Below are 21,375 nucleotides of genomic sequence, written 5' to 3' on the forward strand. Positions count from 1 at the left end.
AGGTCAGTGCTGACTCTGCTAGTTTGAGCCAAGTCATTCCTTTAATTAGACTATTGGAAAAGCAGCTTGAGAAAATGAAGGAGGAGCTGAAAGCAAGCAATTCAGCAAAGTATGTTGGCCTTGTCGATCAAGTACTTAATTCGCTTCACAATGATCCTCGAGTTATGAAGATCTTGAACTCGGATCAGTACGTTTTGTCCACTGTGCTTGATCCAAGGTTTAAAACCTACATTGAGTCTTTACTTGTAAATGAGCGAGATGTGAACTTTTGCAAGGAGCTATTGCTCAGCAAGTTGGCCGCTGAACTGGGCCTCGGCTTGACGACGTGTCCTCCTTCACTTTCTCAAGCTGTTGCTCGTAAAAAATTTAATTTCCAAAAAAGAAGCAGGGAAGACACAGGGGGCAGACCAGAACAATTTAACATCTGGGCTGGTTTGAAGGATTTTTCAAAAAAATGTGTCACTTTGCCCATAACTCCATCCAATATGAGTATAAACATGCAAAGGATGGTGGAGGATTACTTTCAAGAGGTAGTTGATATGGAAATGTCAGACAGTCCCTTTCCTTACTGGGAAGAAAAGCAGGCCATTTGGAAACCCATGTACAAACTTGCTTTGCAATACCTAAGCTGCCCACCCTCCAGTGTGTACTCTGAACGAGTGTTCAGCACAGCAGGGAACTTAGTCAGTGATCGCCGTAGAAGGTTACTTCCCAAAAATGTGGAGAAAATGATGTTTATAAAAATGAACTACATCTTCCACGAGGAAGGCCTTCACCATCCAAGACATCCAAGCACTGACTGTTCTCTAATGGCGGATTCAAGCGGCGATGAATTGATAGTCTGTGATGATGACGTACACACTGATGAGGGTGAGGATTAAGCTGAAGATGATGCCGATAACATCTTTTTAAAACTTTCTATGTAAGTGTAGGGTGCAATCTACCCCCAAAGAGGAAAGGGACTTGTGGCATTTCCATATCACATACCATCTTGAAAGGCTGCTGTTAGGGCAATTTATCCTTAAGGGTAGGGTGTCATAGACAGAGTGACCCTAAACTGGCTTTGTCCATTTTTCATAATATTGTACAGTCTATAATGGCTGAATTTTTGGGTATTTTATACAAGTGGAGGGGGGCCTAGAGAGACAGAAACCAAACTGGCTTTTTCCATGTCAATTAATATTGTACAGTCTATAATGGCTGAATTTTTTGGTATTTTATACAAGTGGAGGGGGGCCTAGAGAGACAGAGTGACCCCAAACTGTCTTTCTCCATGTCAATTAATATTGTACAGTCTATAATGGCTGAATTTTTTAGTATTTTATACAAGTGGAGGGGGGCCTAGAGAGACAGAAACCAAACTGGCTTTCTCCATGTCAATTAATATTGTACAGTCTATAATGGCTGAATTTTTTGGTATTTTATACAAGTGGAGGGGGGCCTTGAGAGACAGAAACCAAACTGGCTTTCTCCATGTCAATTAATATTGTACAGTCTATAATGGCTGAATTTTTTGGTATTTTATACAAGTGGAGGGGGGCCTTGAGAGACAGAAACCAAACTGGCTTTTTCCATTTCTTTACATATTTAACTATAAGTGTAGGGTGTAATATACATTCAAAGACGATGGCTGCATTGCCAATATGCATAGATGGAGAGGAAGACAATCTGTTTTGTGTGTAGAATAGGCTTACCAACGAAGAATTAAACTGTTTTTTTGGATGATTTATTACCTCAACAATTAGATTACTTGTCTCTAAAACAGTTGGAGCACTAAATTGGGTTAATTTAGGCCCAAAAACATGGATTTTCCCAAAAAATAGCAAAACAAAACCAAACAAAACCAAAACCAAAACCAAAACACGCAATGGCGGTTTTGCAAAACCAAAACCAAAACCAAAACACGACGGTAATCCAGATCCAAAACCGAATCCAAAACCAAAACACGGGGGTCAGTGACCATCTCTATTTGTTACACACCTAAACCAGCTGGTTCTGTGCAGACTGATTTTGCAGAGGATACTTTTTAAAAAGCCAGATATGTTGCTTACTGACTTTGGCCCAATGTATTTTGAAGCACACATGCAAGTTGCAACGGATCTAAGAACCTGTAATCTAATTATTCAGATTACGTTTTGTGCAATCTTTTGACATATGTTGGTATTATTGTATCAATGGAATTCATAGAGTTTCAAAACTCACTGAACACGTTAATTTAATTCTACACACAATTGTAGTTATACAGAAATCTTTAATGTAGGAGTTTGTCAACTTCAGACAGTCAAAAAGACAAGTTGAATTAGTTATGGGGAATGTCGTGAATATAGAAAACTTACAGTTATTTATAATGGCTAACCCATCACATAATGGAGGGGGATAAATCCTAAAATCATAACTGCAGTGTAAATATGTGATCAAATGAATCCATTGATTCGTTTAGCTACTAAAGTGTAAAACGTGACAGAATGACAGAAAGTCTGATGTAAATGTATTTGATGGCTTTGCACATTCCAGTGTGAGAAGATAGGAGTGTCACCTGTGGCAGCTTTAAAGAGCTCCTGTGATGAGATATACCCTGGCCTGGAATGGATTTGTGACACCTGAATAGACTTTTAGGAACCACTCAGCATGTTGTCTGATTCAAAGAGGCCATGTGCTGACGTAGGCTATATGTCATATAGACAAAAAGAATTCAGTTTTAAAATATGCCACTTAAAATCAATAAAAGTAGTGATCAACCACCTATTACTCAATAGCATGATGAAGGGCAACTCATATGTCAAGATAAGAATTCTGCCCCACAGAGAAGTTAAGGAAATGACTGTAAGCTCTGTGAATACACTGTATTTAGGCATGTTTGGTATCAGAAGATGGACAGCGTCATATGGGATTTATTAATAATACAATTGGGGCTGTGTGCCGCTCCACAGAAAAGTTAGATCACATAATAAAATTGAATAGTAAATAAGACAACATTCAAATGGTGATTGAGAAAAATGTCACAGGCCACAACCCCTGGGAAGTAGGAAGAGGTGTGGAAGTGTCTTTAAAAAGCTGAGACCAGTTACAGCAAATTGTCAGACTTGTGGGAAATCAATTCACATTGATAAGCTGCTCATCTTTCAAGCCAATTTCCCTTGGCCAGAAAATGCAACTCATGTAAGTTGTCACGGGCACTAGGAGTTGCTTACCCGAGTTTCACCAGATGGAACTCTGCTAGAGAGGCGGGGTTATGGCACGTAGCTCAAAGCAGGCAGGTGAATGATTGGAGCGACACAACAGCAGGAGAGTAGAGATAGTCTGAGGAAGTCAGCGACTTGCAGCTATGGTTAGAGGAAAGTCAGCGACTTGGAGCAGTAAACTGGAGGCTGAAGATAATGTAGACACGAAGAGTGGACGTGTATAGGTGATGGTAGGTAGAGGAGGAGTCAGTGGTCTGCGTACAGCAAGTTGTACCACTGTAGTGATGGGAAGAATAATACTGGTGCAGGTAGGTAGCAGGGTAGTCGGTGGTCTGCGTTCAGCAAGTTGTACCACCGCTATGGTGAGGAGTCTGGTCCAATTGTAGGTAGGTAATAGGAGAGTCAGTGGTCTGCGTATAGCAAGTTGTACCACCGCTGTGATAGGAGGACTTGTCCAGGTGCGGGTAGGTAGCAGAGAAGTCAGTGGTCTGCGTGCAGCAAGTTGTACCACTGCTGTGAGAAGGAATGAGGACATGTCCAGGTGCAGGAGAGTGAAGTTAAAAGGCAAACTGTGGCTGTATGGAAACAGCGCGAGTAGAGCAATGTCTTGTGAGGCAGAGATGGAAGGCACAATGAATAGTCTGTATGGAGTAGATGCCTTGCAGTGAGGAGAAGCTGGTTACAGCAGATATGCACAATAACACTAAGTGGTAGCGTGAGGAGATATCGTAGCTTGAGTGAAAGCTTGTCCTAAATGAAGCAATGCAGTAACACAGTCTATATGGGTACTTGTACCCTGTGCAGCAAACAACAATGGATACAACTGGTATGCGGGCAATAGTCAATAGTCAGTAGAGCATACCCAGTTGTTCAGATCAGGAATCAGCTGAGAAGTGAAGCGTTGTAGCGGTATGGGAACCGCCGCTGAGTTGAGCAGGGAGCAGCGTGGAAGCTGAAGCACGAGTAGAGCTGGAAGCAGTTTGGAAACTGTACACACGAGTAGAGCTGGAAGCAGTTTGGAAACTGCACACAGGAGTAGAGCTGGAAGCAGTTTGGAAACTGCACACAGGAGTAGAGCTGGAAGCAGTTTGGAAACTGCACACAGGAGTAGAGCTGGAAGCAGCTTGGAAACTGCACACAGGAGTAGAGCTGGAAACAGTTTGGAAACTGCACACACCTATAGAAGTTCACTGGGAGTGAGACTTCAAGATCAGGCCACTACCTAAGGCTGCAGGTGCCTTAAGTAGGGAGGGATGATTGATCCATCAATCACATTAGTGGTCAGGTGTAGTTGTTAAAGGGACCTGCGCATGCGCAGTGCGACAGGATGGCGGACGGCCGCGGTTCCACACAGGTGTGAGCGGGAAAGATGGAGAACCACGTACCAGAGTGGAGGCACTCACACTCCGGTGAGTGACATAAGTGCTACTCTGAATGTAACCCCTTTTATCTTAAACTGCTTTTGCTTGTGTATGTTATCTAAATCTATTAATTGTTTATTAATTTTTTTAATATCTGAATGCCCTGTACTTTTGTAAATTAAATTTAGAATTCAATATGTTGCGTCCTGATACTCTAACGATTAGCCTGTTAAGAAGAATATAGCTCGACCAAGTTAACCCTTTGAATGCCTGTGTGATTTGTTGATACATTTGATTAACAAGCATAGTGTGTGCTTGAATTTACATTTGTGAAACAGTCTGGAGGTGTGGGTCTTGCTAGTTTGTGAGCAGCTAGTAGCCTTGGGTGCCAATGCGGGACAATATATTGAGGTCCTTTTGCCCGTATTCAATAGGTGGTGGCAAACTTGAAGTGTGTGAGGTGTGAGCGCTGTTTTGAGGGCGATTCAGTAGGTCTATAGATATAGATAACTAAAGAAAGATACTCTCCTTATGCAGAGTCTCCTACTTGCAAGATTAGTTGAGCCATGCAAAGCCAAATAGTGACCTGCTTCATCTTACTGCCATCCATTGTGATCAAGGAGATAGAACATGAGTGGGCAGAACCAGCTTAGAGAATAGGCAGACAACGTTACTCCTCTGGTACCCACCACGCTTTAGTGTTAGGACAAGAACCCGAACAGATGTCCTGATTCAGCACAGTAAAAAAAGATGTTGTTTTTGAACCTCCTTTCACGTTTTCAGGAGTCAAACAGAGCACCTCAGTTGCATGGGTCCCTTAAGGAGGTAACACTGGAGTCTGGAAACAGGGTGCTAACTTGACCGTTGAACAATGGGCTTTCAATTTTTCTTGAGCATGCTCCCATACATCCATTGAATTGTATGAAATATTGGTGTGGTTGATATTGCAGCAGAGTGAAGTGCCATGTGTTCAGAGCAGGCCGAGTTTCAGACAGTGGAGAAAATGAATCTAGTCTGTGGTTCTGTGTTGGTTTAATACTGTAATGGAGATTTGTATGGAAATAGTTTGTTTTATGCAGTTTAGTGTAAATGTATAGAAAGTGATGGATTATTAAGGAAGTGATCAGATTGTTAAATATAATGTTTTGCTGGACTGTTGGTTTATAGGGAAATTTGTGGCTCTGAGACCATGTGTTAAAATGTGAGATAAATGGAGTGTCTTTGTGGATCCCCCCTTCACATACACAATGCATTCAGCCTAGCAAAATAGATATAGCTTAAAACACACACACACACACACACACACACACACACACACACACACACACACACTGTTTAGACAATAGTTAGTCAAAACACACACAATTACTTTAATATTTATAGAACAGGAAATTATTGTAATATATGGCACCAAAATCTATTTGTGTAAAATATTGTAATGCTGTTTACTGTTTTATAATATAATACAACACACTTAAAATGAAATTATATCTTGCTGTGGTTATTCTTGAAGAATAGGAGCATAAGCTATTATATGAATATTGGTCCTGTGGATGTAAGGGAATATAATAATTATATTTCTTAGGTTAATTTAGAAGTACCTTTTGTGAGGAGTTGGTTGACGGTAACAGTCATATATAACGCTATTAAATGGTCATACATACATTTGCCAGAATATTAAGGAGAATAAAATCCATGAAAGGAGGAAATCCTTTTACACAGTACATGGCAATCAGTAAGTTAATAGAGGTCATGAGGCAATTAGAGTGACCAGGAGAGATTGGTTCAGCAGCAGGGGTCCAAAGCAGAAATACTTTGGTGGTAGCAGACAGACAGACTTCAGACATCAAAGCAGGGCCACAGGAGTCCTGTAGTGTTACTGTCCTGTAGATGCCGTCAAAGTTACCAAAGTGGAAATATCCTGTATAATACAATGCAGAGCCCATTGTGGAGACCATTACATATGTAGGGTCTGATTAAGGGTTCAGGCGCTAGTAGCGCCCTCCTGACTTTTACACCAGGCTAATATACAGTAGAAGGTAGGCAAAAAATTAAAGCACACTTCATTTAAAATTCGACTTCCTTTTCATCCTTACCACTGTTTGTGCGTATTTGAAACTTGGCTTTTAAGTGGGCCACAACAATCTTGGCTTCACTCACAATAGAACTGTATAGTGAAACAGAGGTGTGAATGAGGGGGGAGAGGGGTGCTAAGGCACCTGCACCTTTTATCATCCTTGTCTCTTCTACTCGCTTATTCTCAAGCACCTACCATCAGGTTAGCAACTACTCTCAAAGGCTTCAAGCGTGCCCTTAAGACTCATTTCTTTATTCAAGTCGATCAGTCCTCCTCCTGACTTCCTTGTCCTGGCTCGCTCCCCCAGTTAGTACCACCCTATTTGTGTCTCCCCCTTCCCTTTAGGATGTAAGCTCTCATGAGCAGGGCCCTCTTTCCTTGTGTGCTCCTTCTACTGTTCCATTACCCTCTGTACCTCTTGGCCTTCTTCGCTAGCCCTGTTTTCCCTGTCTTTTTAAGCTTTGGCCTTGTTCTTGCTGATTTCTACCATCCCTTTCACTATCTGTCAGATATAATCTGATTTGCTTTACCCTGTCACTTGTGTTTGTATACATTTTTGTATCATGTTGTGTCTTGGTTCTGTTTTCTGTATATGTAATGTACGGCGCTGCGGACCCTTTGTGGCACCTTATAAGTCAAAGATAATAATAATAATAATAATGAAATAAAAGATTTTCCCATGCAATCGCTGTAGTTCAAAAGCACAAGAGTTTAATTTGCAATGTATGTTACAGGGCAAAGTATCGCAAGCATACACCTGAGCGGTCGGTACTGACAACAAGCTCCTATGAGAACATTCTGGTTTCCAATGCCAGAGGTGAACATTTTATACCTTTTACAGTAATAAAAAACAGTGGCATCACACAGATAAACAGATACAGTATAAAGGTCCATATCCATAGGTTGATGGGTCATGGCCGCCCAAGAACTCGAAGGTTCATTGGCTCATTCCTCTGGCCATTTTTCCTTGAGGTGGGGGTTTCCATGAGTAGCCAGGTGTACATCTTCAGGCTCCCGCCCCTCGACCTGTATAAACTGGTTTGTTTATGGCATGTGTGGAATTACAAGTTGGTGTATGAAATCTAATATTTGTTATGGCCAGTGTTCACAATGTGTGAACACTTCATAAATACTACTGGAAACATTCTTAAGCGATTGTGAACAGAATGATCCCAAACTGTAAATGTGATTAACATGTTGAAAACATTAAATAACTTCTTTACCTCATTATATTTTTATTTAAACTGAAATAAATAGATTTATCTTATTGTCATGTTGTTATTTGCTAAGATAATTAGTCACTGGTGTATAAATTGCATCACAGATGATATTAGTGTACTGAAATTACTGATTACCACCTTTATCCCATATTAAACTTAAACAACCAGAACAGGTAGGAATTCCAGTTCATGTTACTTAATACTAAATAAAAACCTTTTAAATTTAGTTTGTTAAAATATTGACTGTGTTGCTTTATTTTAAGGCAAAATGTATATTTATGCAAATAAGTATCGACAATGGCAGATTGCTACTTGTCAGGAACTCACAAGATTTGTGGACTCATGGCAATCACATCCTACGTAGGAGTCTAATGTGATGTAGGTTTTTGCCAGGGACCACAGTGAGAAGGTATAATCTTTACTGCTAGCACCACATAGGTTGCTGCTCTCTGTGCCGGTATCATACATGACCAGATGGTAAGTACTACTTGAGAGTAGATATAAGGAAGGTGGAGATACTATCAGGAATGCTGTGGATACAGAAGATATCAGAAAACTTGTCCAAGGACAGAACCTGGAATGCACAAATTAGATGACGATACCTGGATATACTGGAAAGGTGAGGATACCAGGAGTGCACTAGCGAGATGATGATATCAGGAATACATTGGATAGATGGTGATACTGTTTTCCCTATTGTAGAGCGCTGTGGAGCACTGTGACACCTTACAAATCTACGATAATAGTAATAATAATAATAATACTTCCGGGAATACAACATACAGGTGATGACACCAGAAATACACCCTAAAGGTGATTACATTACATATATAAATAAGCAAAAGACTCATTGGAGCTTGCTGATTGTAGTAGCTTGCATTGTAAAGTGAAACCGCTTGCAAACTTAAGTGAACTGTGAGTTTGAAACAGAATCAGGTGCACAAATATTGACGTTACAATTAACATCTGATACAATGTTTTGACTAGTGCAGTGCAGTGGGTGTAATGCATTTGTTTTGCTGGAAGCATTCTGGAAATTCAACTACTGTCCGATCTGTAGGCATTTTTCTTTGTTTTGGGAGGAAATAGCCAAACTGCAAGCTGAGGTGTGTAGAATGTCTGTAGCCTTGAGTCCACCACTGCCTCAAATAGTCCCCAGAAGAAATTCTGCCTGGACTACTGTAAGCTCTGAAAGGGGGAGATATCCAGAGGGACACAGAAACATCCCACAAACTGTGCCATTGAAAAACTCCTATGCTGCACTTGCAGGGCTGGAATGTACAAATAATATAGGAAATACACAACATGAGGATATGGGGACTTCAACAAACTATAGGAACAAATAAATTCTACAAAAAAGAACTTCTCTTGGGGGTTTCCATTATAAGAGGCATACATCTGGGAAAAGCTACTGATGTAGACAAACAAGTAAGGTGCTTACCTGGAGCCACAGCTCTAAGGGCTAAAGAACGCATATTAAGAACTGTGAAAGCAGCAAGAAAAGATGGGGAGGTGGATGTCACTGTCCACCTAGGGACAGACAACCTGGCTGTTACGGCTCACGCCCCAAGTATCTACTCCTAGAACCGCTTCAGAGGTCTTCGCCTATAGCAGCCGCCTTTCTCGTAGAGCTAGACACGCTCACAGGAACTCGGATGCCCCCAAGTCTTGTTCTCTAGTAGTAGGAGCTGATAACCTGAGATCTTAGTGCAGGTATTACAAAGAGGAGGAATCAGGTATCCAGGCAAAGGTTTCAGGGTCACGAGCAAATCAGCTAAATCAGTATTCTAGCCAGGGGTCAGGGTCACAGGCGAATCAGCAGCGTCAATATCCAAGCAAGGGGTCAGGGTCACAGCAAATCATCAATGTAAAAATCCAGGCCAGGGGTCAGCAATGGTAACACAGAAGACAGCAAGTACAACAACAGCAGGAGAAGTATGCTAGCAAACAGGGACTATAACCGGCAGTGAGGCCCAGTCCTCACTGCCTTAAATACTTTGATGGACGAATCAAAAAGGAGGAGGACAGGGCTGACAATCAGCCTCAGGAGGCTGCTAATTAATTATTAGCTAGAACTAGAATACGTCATATCACAAACAGGAACATGTATGAAAATATAAATGACAGATTAGAATCATGTGAGAGCTCCCCCTGGAGTTGGAGGATGTCCCTACACCCTCCTACTCTATGCCACAAAGATAACAGTGCATTGTAACTAATGCACATGCTCGGCTGCTACCTTACGTCAGGATGCAGTGAACCGCCGCGGCTCGTGACACTGGCTAATGCTGAAATCATGGGAGTAAAACATGAATTTAGAAAGTTTGGGGCTGCTCTAAAACAGATGGCAACCATTGTAACTTTTTCAGCAGTATTGCCAGTGCATAGAAGTGAAGACAGAACTCAATGCATCAGAAACTTCAATGTGTGGCTAAAGAAGTGGTGTTATGCAGAGAGATTTGGATTAATAGACCACAGTCATGCCATCTGGCAAGATAGGGAACTATACAAAAGTGACGGCCTGCGCCCATCTTCAAGGGGAACCTCAATACTACGTGAGCAGTTTGAAAGCTTCATCAATAACTATTTAAACTAGCAGAGGGGGGCAGTGAACTAAACAAGAATAAACCAATCTGCTTCCCCAACAAGAGGTATCGTTTCTGCAGGCTAATAGTACATAAAACATATCCACAGCAACAGAAGACAATGCAGATCAAAACAAAATAAACATATATAGAGAGAGAGATAAACATAGAAGATAGGAACAGAAGATGCACACACAAAATTCTTAGAGCTATGTGTGCTAATGCTAGAAGCTTAGGAAATAAAATTCCAAAACAAATTGCTTTAATGACAAGGGATGACCTGGATATTGTGGCTATTACAGAGTCATGGTGCAATAAAAATCATGACTGGGACATAGCTATGCCGGGATATACTTTATTTAGAAAGGACAGAGCGGGTAAAATCAGAGGAGGGGTAGCAATGTATGTGAAAAAAAGCATAAAGACTACTATAAAAGAAAGTATTGAAGAACAACCTGAGGCTCTTTGGGTGACCATCAGGGCTGGATTAAGGGAAGGGAGGCCCCTGGGCTAAGGGTACTGTGCGGCCCCCCCCACCCATGACCCCCCCCTCACACTCCCTGTAGTGTTTCTGCGGCGCGCTGTAATCTCCTTACTGAGGAGATCTCATGAGACTGAGACTATGTGAGACTATGTGAGACTCTCACTATATCTCCTCAGTAAGGAAATTACTGTGCGCTGCGTAAGTACTACAGTGACAGCAGGCTGCTAACAGCATAGCATTTGCTGTTAGTTGCCCGCCATTGTCCTTGAACAGATGACAGTCGGGGGCGGGGACCCAATGAATGCTGGTGAGCCCCCCAGCTGCCTGAGGCCCCTGGGCTGTAGCCCCTTTAGCCCTATTGTTAATCTGGCTCTGGTGACCATAGAAACAGGCGACCAGGCTATACTTCGTACTGGGGTGATCTATAGACCACTAGGTCAGGAAGAAGAACTGGACAGGAACTTTCTGCAGGACATAATAAAATCTCTTTAAAAGGAGAGGTAATAATCATGGGAGACTTTAATCTACCTGATGTGAACTGGGAGGAGTCTTCTGCAAGTTCCACTAGAAGTAGGGACATTCTGAATTCCTTGCAAGGAGCATCCCTCAAGCAAATGGTGAGGGAGGGTACTCGCAAAGATGCAAAATTAGACTTACTTCTTACAAATGGTGACAGAATATCTTATGTAAATGTGGGTGAGAACCTAGGATCCAGTGACCATCAAGCAGTATTGTTTAGTATAAAGACAGAGTCCGACTTATACCACACAAAAGCAAAGGTGTTAGATTTTAGGAAGGCTGACTTTGTAGAGGTGGGAAAATGTGTAAGTGACTCTTTGGTAGAGTGGAAGAACTTGAAAGGAATGCAGGTGAGGTGGGAAAAATTAAAAAGTGCAATACTTAAATCAACAGACCTTTGTATCAAAAGGGTTAAGAAAAGTACAAGGAAAAGGAAGCCAGTGTGGTTTGTAAAAGAAGTAGCAAGTATTGTGAAAGAAAAAAAGACGGCCTTTAGGAAATATAAGCAGACTCAGAATAATGAAGACAAAGAGGTGTATCTTGCTAGACAGAAGGAGGCTAAGAAGGTAATCAGATGTGCAAAGACACAAGCTGAAGAGAATATGGCCCAGTCAGTAGGTAAAGGGGGCAAAACTTTTTTCGGTATATAAGTGAAAGAAGATAAACAAAAGGATCAATAATAAGACTAAAGACAGAGAGTGAGAATCTTGTTGAGGGAGACAAGGTAATAGCAGATCATCTTAATAATTATTTTTGCTCAGTGATCACTACAGAAAGAGAGGGGAAGGGACCACAGTTAAGTTACAAGTATACTCATAATAATGAGGTAGATGCAAGTACATTTACAGAGAAGAAGGTCCTAAGAGAGGTCTCAAAACTGAAAGTGGATAAATGAATGGGGCCAGATGGGATACATCCAAGGATACTAAAAGAGCTCTTTTCAGTGATACAAGCGCATTGGCACATGAACTGAGCAGCGTATGCTCAGAAGGGTATGTAGTTGATACTCTACCCACTTGTTAGCATGCCGACATGAAACTTGTCTATAGCCAGTGATTTTCTATCTAATTAAAGATGTCAGAATATTATAATATTTGGTTTGGTATAGTTCTTGAAATAAGCTTGGAGATTCAATATTGTGAGCACATGGGTACTTGATATCGTAGCTGACACCAGGATTCTGGTACAACACAAATTTATTTCAAGGTCACCAGATCAGAGCTATACAGCATGAAACCACAGACCTTAACTGACTAAAATAACTGACAAACATAACTATAACTCCCCAACAGTTTGGAACACTGGCCTTGAGGAACATTACCAGCTGATTGAAAGTCTAGCTCTTGCTTCTAACTAGTTACTCTAATCAAACTCATCTAACATCAACCTGACCTAATTAAACACTAATGTCCTATGCTAATTACTAACTAACTTATCTATCTATACCATATATGCTTAAATAAAATAAACTATCTACACAGCCGTTTCAAGGTATTCCTTCACAGAGATCGTTTTATAAAATACATAATTAAAAATGTAATACAAGCAGACAAATAATCACAGATTTGTAGGTATTTGAGTGTTTGAAGCTAACAAATTAACAATCTCATTTTGGAAATCTACCAAAGTCCTGTAAATTAAAATATAAGTAAGTCATACTTAGGATGATGAAGAAATACATATTAATTAATGAAGGAATGTGGTTTTAATTTTGTGCCTTTATTGTGGATTAACAAATAATCAATATTGTCCAGACAAACAATTTTCACAAAGCGAACATTAATGTAGTACAATGCATGTAATTGAATTATTTGTCTTTAATTACACTTTGTTTTGAAACAATATAGTTGATTATGAAATATATGAATTACTTTAATTAAATATAAGACAATATTATTCATTGGTATATCAGTGTGATAATCACATAAAAAGATTGCCTAGTAACTTCAATGATATGAATTGTACCTTACTGAATGTAACAGTGCAATGCTGTAAGTTATAGTAATAAAACATTAGCTAGGAATTAGTGATAGACACAGCTCAGAAAATAGTTGGCACCACTAATATGAACTGTAGATAAAGCATGGTTATAGCAATCACTAAAGTAGACCTTACCAAAAAGCAAAAACACAATTATCTTTAATTTTAATTCAAATATTACACAAGTGTCTTACCTGTACATCAGATGCTGAAGGCATGCACCAGTTTTTCCATCATTCATGAGTTTAATGCGGTGTTGCATCTAAATGTGAACACACAGGCGCTACTGGGTGGTGCATTTATTTCAGCACTCAGTACCATGACTTTTTTGTTAAGAATACATTAGCGGGAAGAATGAGATTGCGTTGCAGTTAAAGATGGTTTATTGAGAATCCACAGCAGACAGGGAATAATGACAGAGTCACATAACTGAACTGGCAATAATGGTATGCAGGAAAATAGCTGAAGCACAACAGTAACAGTGCCGAACAAGAAACGGGAATATGCAGACAAACACTGTGTAGCAGAAAGTCTCTGGCAGTTGACAATTACTGGTGATGCTGAAATGTCCCTGACAGTCTGGTAATATAGAAGGATCTCACACACGGAGTCCCAATAGAAAACTTGCTGCTAAATAGTTGTGAACAGTGGCACTATGGAGACAGGCCTGGCGCCCCTCAGTATGGATGGAAAAAATGCTGCACTGTGAATATGTAATCAATATGTAACTGTGATAGAGGTACCTGAGAGAAGTGTGCTGCAGAAGGAGGAGGTGTCTGAAAAGCAAGCTGAGTAGTTTGTGGCATATATCACCATAATACAGAAGTTAGAAGCAGGAACCAGTACTAACACAAATGCAGAGCCAGGGATCGGGAGCCAGAAGTCACCGTAATACAAAACCAGGAACCAGGAGCCAGAAGTCACCGCAATAAAGAACAAGGAACTAATTGCAGTGAAAGGTACAGGACCAGAAACCTAGCAGGTAAATGCTATCACTGACAATATGAAGCTGGACAGGTGAGGAGCTGCCGCAGAGAGAAACCCCAGCAGGATCAGGGAAAGGGGCACACCTCCAGAGCTGGATTAATGCTAGGGCTAAAGGGGCTACAGCCCGGGGGATTTGGGCAGCTGGGAGGCCCTAGCAAAGATTTTTTTGAGTTATGCTTTTTTTAAATAAATAATTTATATATTTTCTTGCCGGCAGATGAGCAGCCAAGCTGAGCTCAGCTGCACTTTGATCTACTTCCTGGTGGCTGGCCTCTCCCTAGCAACCAGTCACCTTAACAACCATGCCGCATGGACCTCAGGTACAGTGCATCTCCCTCCTCCTCGCTGTCCAGACGCTGTCAAGAGCCATGCAGACAAGAGGAGATAAGTAAGGTAAGCAAATAGTGATACTTGGGGGGGGCGGGAAATTGTGATGATGCGGGGGACGGGTGAAGCTGAGGGGGTGCTGAGATGCTGTTGGGGACACTGAGGTGCTGGGGAAGCAGGTGAAGCTGGGGGGTGACACTCAGATGGTTTTGGGGACAGTGTGTTGCTGTTAGGGGACACTGAGATGCTGGGTGGGGCAGGTGAAGCTGGGGGGGCACTGAAATGCTGGGCTGGACAGTGTGATGCTGCTGGAGAAATTGAGATGCTGGGGGGGGGCACTGAGATGCTTTTGGGGGACAGAGTGATGCTGGGGGGGCTGTGTGATGCTGGGGGCAGACAGTGTGATGCTGGGAAAGGGGGCCATGGGCAGCAGGGTGGTATTGGGATAGTGTGGGGAAAGGGGTGGTATTGGGGGAGTGTAGGAAGTGGGATTGTATTGGAGCAGTGTAGTCAGCAGGGTGGTATTGGGGCAGTGTGGGGAGAGAGGTGGTATTGGGGCAGTGTGGGGAGAGGGGTTGTATTGGGGCAGTGTAGGGAGAGATGTGGTATTGGAGCATTGTGGGGGAGGGGTGGCATTGGGGCAGTGTGGGGAGAGGAGTGGTGTTAGTGCAGTTTGCAGCGATTGTGAGGGTAGTATTGTTATAGTGTGGGACTGGTATACCCGATTTCTGTAATTGCTGGGTTACTTGATTGCGGGGGAATGTATCACTGCTAGTTAGGAAAAATAGGCCCATTTTTTAAATGTGAATGCTATGTAAATTTAGTGCTGGAGCTGGTTAGGATGTATATAATTTCCTCAGCTTTCCAGGAGATCAATAGTAACTATGCATTTTCCAAACAGGGCACAACATTCCAGGATCCAGCCTAGCAGCAGCTGAGCTTAAGAAACCAACAGGTAGTGTAAACTGCAAGAACAGATAGGAAATAGTTTTGAATGTGATGGGACTGTCTAATGAATTGGCAGCAGGGGGGCTCACAGCACCTGTAGCCCAGGGACCTACAATAACTTAGTCCGGCCCTGCACACCTTCAACAGTGTCTGATCTGCTGATCGCAACAAAGATGACCCAGAACACTGTGGCGACATGCATATCAGTGTACCAAGCTGAGAAAAAAGCAAAAGCAAGCCCATGCAAATCATATACAAATCCTAACACTTTTACTTCTGCACTGATAGGCTTTTTTCTCACACACACACATGCACACACACTCAACCTGATTCATCTTGGGACACAAGTCCAGTTGCGTGTCCAATTTTGAGTAAAATTTGTCTGCGCATGCCCACAAACAGACCTCTCTCCAATGAACACAATTGCATGCAATTTATGATCGAACACAAATGACACTTACTACCGCCTAAGACTTGTAGGGTTGAACAAGGGAGGAAAGGGGCAGATCAACGTAGCCAAAGTACAGTAAAAGCAAATGCTGGCATTTCAAGTTCAGATATACGCAGAAGTACGCTTGTCTTCAGACATAAGTTTTGCAGCTGCAGATGACGAATGATAGTGATGACCAAACATGTCATTGACTCTCACAATGTAATGGGATGATTGACAATTCATCTGCACATCTGACACCACTCATCAGGGTCATCTTAACAACATTATGGGCCCCTGGGCAAAGCAGTGCACTGGGGCCCCTACTAACACAACCACTCACAGAATTAAAAATGTAAATTATTGATAAAATTAAGTTTATATTTATTGTTACCTGCTTAAAAAGTCAGTGTTTAAACATTAAAAAAACATGCTGTACTGCAGAGATTAATCCACATAAACATTTTTCTCTGTTTGCCCCTCTTCATCCTGGTTCTGATCTCCCCCTGTATCCGACACTGTGCCTTCCATAATGCTCCTGTTGACACTGTGCCCTCCATTATGCTCCTCTTTGTCCCCCTTCATCATTCTTCTGGTCTCCCCCTGCCCCTGTATCAGATACTGTGCCCTCCATTATTGTCCTATTTGCTCCCTTTATCATTCTTCTGGTCTCCCCCTGCCCCTCTATCAGATACTGAGCCAACTATTATTCTCCTATTTGTTCCGCTTTACTTACCTTTCTATCGCCTTCATCTCTTCTTTTTTCTTCTTTTCTGTTTTCTTTTTTCCTCGCTTGTTTGTCCATCGTGTCGTGGCTGTTCTTGGTGCAGTCCTCACTGAAAATGTTGGGCGTGATGACATCATGCCCAACATTCAGTGCGAATGCAGCAGGGAGGATGGGAAGATGGTAGGAGCCGAATTGGTTTTTTTTTCTTGATTACTTCAGAGCCCTGGCTATGGGGCCCCTATGCATGTGTGGCCTCCGAACAGTTGCCCAGCATCCCAATGGCAAAGCCAGCCCTGCCACTCATCTCAGCAAAAAACATTGTAAGTTCATGACATGTGGACACAATTCGACCATTTCTTTTCCAAAAAAAGTAAAATAAAAAAAGCTGCTGACTGCTTACTTACAAGAGGTAGATGAAACTTTTACATGTACAATAGTATTTTATTCAACTTGGAAAGCATGGTATATGTAAGCATGTGAGGATGATTTAAATTATCCAGTGACCCATTTTAAAAATATCATTCAATGTGAGATTTCAAAAATCACCTAATGAATTGACAATTTGCATTTCAGTATGTTTCTTCAAATGATTAGATATAGTTGCATACATTAGACCAGTAGGGGGCAAACTCAGTCCTCAAGGGCTACCAACAGTTCATGTTTTTAGGATTTCTGACTGTAGAAACAGCTGGGATAATTACTGACCCAGCCAAATAGATTAACTCAGCTGTGCATGATTAAAGAAATCCTAAAAACATGAACTGTTGGTAGCCCTTTAGGACTGAGTTTGCCCACCATTGCATTAGACAATGCGGTTTTATCTTTAAAATATTAGGACTGTGTTGTATACCTTTTTATGTTTTTTTATTATTTCAGAAATTACATTTCATGCTTTTTTATATTGCTTTTTAAAATGTTGACATATTTGAATGGACCTAGCTTTGTTAACTGGGAGTTTGTTTTGTCTGCAATTAAAGATGAGCGGGCTTGGATTTCGCTAATCCGAGGCCACCCGAACAGTGCGGATGGGATCCGAGCACTGTTCGGGTACTTCCGGCGGCCAAAGGAATCCAAAACGAGGCTATGACATCAAAGTCTCGCGTCGGATCTCGCGAGACTCGGATGTCATAAATGCCCCGCTCGCGGCCGCCATCTTAATTCTCCCTGCGATCACTGAAGAGGGAGGTTGTTGAGATCCTGTGCTCTGTCCTGCTAATTAGTTTTGTCAAGTGGTGCTTTGTCCAGTGCTCTGTCCTGCTGAGTCCAGTAGTACTTTGTCCAGTGCTCTGTCCTGCTGATTCCAGTGGTGCTTTGGCCAGTGTCTGTCCTGCTGAGTCCAGTGGTGCTTTTGTCCTGTGTTTTTTTCTGCTAAGTCCATAGTAATTTTATAATTATAAAAAAACCTAATTTTGTTTTGAAAAAAAATAAAAAAAATAATAATTTAAAAAGTATAAAAAATATTCTAGAGCAATATATTCTTGCAGTCCCAAAAAATAGGTACTTCAATCTATATTACTACGTTCACTGTTTCTGCAGTCCCAAAAAATAGGAACTGCAATCTATATTACTACGTTCACTGTTTCTGCAGTCCCAAAAAATAGGAACTGCAATGTATATTAGAACGTTCACTGTTTCTGCAGTCCCAAAAAATAGGAACTGCAATCTATATTACTACGTTCACTGTTTCTGCAGTCCCAAAAAATAGGAACTGCAATCTATATTACTACGTTCACTGTTTCTGCAGTCCCAAAAAATAGGAACTGCAATCTATATTACTACGTTCACTGTTTCTGCAGTCCCAAAAAATAGGAACTGCAATCTATATTACTACGTTCACTGTTTCTGCAGTCCCAAAAAATAGGTACTGCGATCTATATTACTACGTTCACTGTTTCTGCAGTCCCAAAAAATAGGTACTGCAATCTAAATTACTACGTTCACTGTTTCTGCAGTCCCAAAAAATAGGTACTGCGATCTATATTACTACATTCACTGTTTCTGCTGTCCCAAAAAAAAGGTACTGCAATCTAAATTACTACGTTCACTGTTCCTGCTACATCAAAAAAGCATGAACCTGCCCTGCCATCAACTAAAACAAGAGGTAGTGACGTGCTTGAACTCCACCCTCTATATGCTGCAGAGGATGGAGGAGCAGCAAAAAAGCCATTCAAGCCTACACAGCCACCTACGATGGGCCACGTGTTTGTGCCGCCCACTTGTGTCGCTTTGCTTAGACATCCAGCTACCTCGGTGCAACCTTTTGGACTAAAAACAATATTGTGAGGTGTGAGATGTTCACAATAGACTGGAAATTAGTGGAAATGAATGTTATTGAGGTTAATAATAGTGTAGGAGTGAAAAAAACCTGAAATATGGATTTTAGCACTTTTTATGCTTATTTAAAAAAAAATCAGAACCCAAAATCAGAACCAAAACTTTTCGTGGGGTGTTTTGGCAAAACAAATCAGAACCCAAAACCTCAAGCTAATCAGAACCCAAAACCCAAAACACCAAAAGTGGCCGGTGCACACCCTTATCTGCAATGTGTAATTTCAAAGGGCACCCCAAAATCTGCAATGCATTAGGAAATTATTTCACAATACTGCCATCCAGAATGGGGTTCCATGGGTGCAAGAGGCCGAGTTTACTGGCCAGGAGGAAGATGACGTCGATCCAAGTCCTCCAGATTCACAAGATTATTCGGCCTTCAAGGCATATGTAATTTCATCTTACTTTACATGTAAATGCTTTTTGGGTTTGCTTACAATAAATGGACAAATAACCATGGAGACCTTTTGGGGTTTTTTAAATTTTGTATTTAGTGGAACAAACAGCAAAAGTATTGACACACACAATCACACCTGAAAATAAACAAATTAATTTTTATTTGCGTCCTGACTTGCTCCCTGGCCCAATATTCCCTGTGCTGCTCGATCTTAGCTTTCTCTGGGTCACTCGAGCAGCTTATGCCACATGGGCAGGAGGGGCAGCAGGTGGCACAGGGTCAGGTGGGTAAACAGGCACCATAGGGGATGGAGGAAAAACATGTTCCACAGGGGACAGAGGGTAAACAGGTGGATGACCAATATGATGAACAATGGTCAATCTCTCCAAGGTGGTATGGATCATGGTAAGTGTGTTTCCAATGTGATCCATTTTTTTGTTCCAACAATGTTTTGCTTTCATACATTTTATTTAAAAAGTATTGATAGATTGATCGATGGCCACTATCTCCAGATGGTTCTTCATGTGGCTGCTATTCCTCCGCCCCATCATGGGTTCCTCGTCTGTGGGGTGCTGTTCAACCTCACTTGGCTCCTCTCCATCTACATCTAACATAATGGAAGAAAAAAGGAACATCATAATCATGTATCATCATCATCATCATCTATTTATTTATTTATTTATTTATATAGCACCACTAATTCAGAAGCGCTGTACAGAGAACTTATTCACATCAGTCCCTGCCCCATTGGAGCTTACAATCTAAATCCCCTAACATACACGCACACACAGACCAAGATAGACAAAGGGCAATTTAATAGCAGCCAATTAACCTACCTACCATTATGTTTTTGGAGTGTGGGAGGAAACCAGAGCAAACCCACGCAAACAAGGGGAAAACATACAAACTCCACACAGATAAGGCCGTGCTCAGGAATTGAACTCATGATCCCAATACTGTGAGGCAGAAGTGCTAACCACTAAGACACTGTGCTGCCCATGTCCATAACATGTTTGTTTTTGCATAGTATCAGATTTCATAACACACATTAGTAATTTCACATGTGAAATGTATATATTTTTTCCATGTGTGAATATGTGGGGTCATGTAGAGAAAATATTACACCAAGGGGTAAATGTATGAACATGCGGGTTCTTCAACACCCGCGTGTTCAGCGATTAAATTTCAAGCGGCGCTGCATTGTAAAGGGAAACTTCCCTTTACAATGCAGCGCTGCTTGAAATTTAATCGCCGAACACGCTGAACACGCGGGTGTTGAAGAACCCGCATGTTCATACATTTACCCCCAAATGACTTAACAAGATGCATAAAGTGAAAAAGTGATGGCAATTTTATCTATGAATCCATTTATAGCTTAGTTCTTCTCCAAGGCATCATCACAGAATATACATAGTAATCTTCACTACGTGGCCAGATTATCCAATAGGCTGACTAGGTTGCAGCCTAGGGTCCTGGCACTCAGTGATGTTGTATTTTAAAAATTGACAATCTCATTTGTAAAAAAGGAAGTGGAGATTAATTTAGAAAACACAGGAATATTCAAAGCAGTAGTTGTAGACTGATCTCGCTGTTGTGCAAGAAACCCGCGAGCTTTAAAACAATACACGAAAATAAAAACACTACCTCTACTTATGGAAACGTAAAAAAATACTGCCTGTGTAATAATGACAAAACATGATTTATTGGTACCATCATATAAATTCTTTAATAGACAGTAATCAAATGCTGCTTGGTGCATCACATAAGGTAGCAAAAAAACCCACCCACAATGGTAAAATGTTGGAAATACAAATGATCTACAA

The sequence above is a fragment of the Mixophyes fleayi genome, chromosome 1 (assembly GCF_038048845.1).
Source record: "Mixophyes fleayi isolate aMixFle1 chromosome 1, aMixFle1.hap1, whole genome shotgun sequence".
Lineage (NCBI taxonomy): Eukaryota > Metazoa > Chordata > Amphibia > Anura > Limnodynastidae > Mixophyes > Mixophyes fleayi.